The following is a 2,704-nucleotide window of genomic DNA, read 5'->3' on the forward strand; positions in this document are numbered from 1 at the left end:
GAATCAGCCCTGCTCTCGGCGGTTGGCAGACAATAGACAACGAGCATTTATACACGAGCGTCAGGCCCTGGTTACGGGGGATTCTCCCCAGGACACAGGTGCACCAGTCCGTGCCGCCCGGCTGTGTCGTCGTCGTCAAGATGGCTTCTGGTGTGAAGGCTCTGAGCCTCCTCTGTCCCAGGGAGGGGGTGGGTGGGGGGCACATTCAGCTGACAGCTTCCAGCCGACTCCATTGACCCGGGAGGCTGCAGGCGGTGGGCTCCTGTCAGCACGCTGCGTTCCAGGGGGGTTGGCAACCCTCTTCGGAAAGATCGAACAGTGTATGAAAGTCGCCTTTATCCAAAGTTCATAATTAGCCCTGGCCGGTTTGCTCAGTGGTTAAAGCGTCAGCCTCGGACTCAAGGGTCTCGGGTGTGATTCTCGGTCAAGGGCAGGTACCTCGGTGGCAGGTTCGATCCCTGGCCCGGGTTGGGGCACATGCGGGAGGCAACCGTGGATCTGTCTCCTCCTCATTCATCAATGAGGAAGAGACATTCTCTCTCACTCCCCCCCTTCCTTTCACTCTCTCTAAAAATAATAACGAAATAGCCTCGGGTTAGGATTTCTTTTTAAAATACACAGTTAATGTGTAAAACCTGAACGAGGAATCCTTTTCTTCACTCACTTCCTTGTCCCGCTGACCTCCAGCCACTCCCTCCTGGAAAACCCCACCGCGGGGACAGTCCCCGGCCCCCTCTGAGCCCCGGCTGGACCTCAGCCCGTGCAGATTCCTCGGGGGAACAGGGTCACCTGGAGGAGCTCCCCAGCCTCCCACCAAATGAGTTCTTTACGTCCCACCCTCCAGCCTCCCCTCCACCTCCCAGCCCAGAGGACCCCAGAGAGCCTTCATTTCTGCTTCCCTCAGACTCCCCATTCTACACTCTCTGTAAAGCCTGCATCTCGCCTTGCTCAAGTCCAGCCAATGAGAAGAGAACCATAAACTGCCCCTTAGCTAGGTTTGCCAAATTACCCCAAATAGCCCTGGCTGGTGTTGCTCAGTGGATAGAGCGTCGGCCCTCGGACTGAAGAGTCTTGGGTTCAATTCCAGTCAAGGGCACATGCTCGGGGTTGTGGGCTCAATCCCGGGGAGGGGGGGAGGGGTCATGCAGGAGGCAGCTGATCAATGATTCTCTCTCATCATTGATGTTTCTATCTCTCTCTCCCTCTCCCTTCTTCTCTGAAATCAATAAAAATCTATTTTAAAAAAACAAAAACCACAAACAGATAATTTTGAGTAAAAAGCATGACCCAAATATTGCATGGGACCGATTTATATAGAGGAAGTTTTCACTGTGTGGGGGAAGTTTGCATTTAACTGGTGTCTGTATTTTATCTGCCGACCCCAAGTCCCACGTGGCCCAGTTCCCACCCACCTCCTTCCTTCCTCCGTCTGACCTGGGAAAGGCTTGGGAACACACGCCTCCAACAACTGATTCCCAGGTGCCCGCAGGCTCCTGCCGGCTGGCTTCCGCGGTGACACCCCCTGAAAGGTGCCTCCTGGTTGCTGAACCCAGTGCCCATTTTGTCACCTCGCCAGCCTCCTGGTGGCCTTGGATGATCCGGACTCCTATCGGCTGGACCCCGGAGGCCCTGCCCTGGGCCTCTAGAGGCCACTTCTGCCCCCTCCCCATCCATCATCTCCCCACCATGTGCCCCTCCGCCGGGGCGTCGCACGCTGGCTGGACTGACTCCCTCCTCCTCCGGGGTCGTGGCTCTGCAGACGGTACCAGGGCCCGCAGATGCCCCCGCCAGGAACTGTTGGCGGCAGAGGTGCCAGGTGTCAGGCCGATGGAGTCAGGCCCGACCTGGACTCAGCAACCTCGGTCCTTGAGTTCAGGCTGAGAACTCAGAGCCGAGATTCAACTTAGGAGAGAGGTCATTGAGAAGGTCACAGAGGTGGACGTGAGCTGTGGGAGAAATGGGCTCAGGAAACCAGTGACAGAGACGAAAGCAGGGCCCTTGGAGCTGAGGACAGACAGACAGGAAACGTGCCTGGGGGGTGGGGTGGGGTGGAGGGGTGGGTGTGCTCCTGAGAGCTGAGCCAGGCTGGGCTGGGGGCTCAGGGAGGAAGCAAGAGGCTACGCCTGGCTCTCCGGTGTGTCCTTCCGTCCGGGCCTCTGCTGATTGGTCGGCGCCGGGCAGGTCATTATCCACAGCAGCTGGTCCTGGGCGCCATGGCCACCTGGGCTGGTTCGGGCCGGAGCTGAGACACAACTGAGGCCTCGATGTGCTGGAAGCAGGTAAGAGCCCGCTGTCCTGGGGGCCGAATGCTGAAGGGCTGCCCTCCGGCCCCTTGTTCCCTCCAAGGCCTCTCACCCTCATGACTAGCAGCCTGTGGGGCAGGGAAGGCCAGGGAGGGTCTGAGCCGCAGGACCTCGGGACCCCGACACCCCGACACGCTAGGGGAGGGAAGCTCACCTTGGGGGCTGGTCCTTGTCTTCCGAGTTTTGCCCCTTGTTGCTGGGCACCGGGGCTTTCTGCCCTGGCCCGTCCTCCTCGAGCTGCCTAACTGCCCCCCCCCCCCATCAGTCCCTGGCCTGGAGGAGCCCCTCTCTTTAACCCATTTCCTCATGTAGTCGGAGGCCTTCTAATGTGCAGATCCCACCAAACCCTGTCCTGGCTCCCAGTCACCAGGTCCACCGAGCTTCTTAGCCGCTTGTACCCT

Source organism: Myotis brandtii, unplaced genomic scaffold (assembly GCF_000412655.1).
Source record: "Myotis brandtii unplaced genomic scaffold, ASM41265v1 scaffold434, whole genome shotgun sequence".
In the NCBI taxonomy this organism is placed as follows: domain Eukaryota; kingdom Metazoa; phylum Chordata; class Mammalia; order Chiroptera; family Vespertilionidae; genus Myotis; species Myotis brandtii.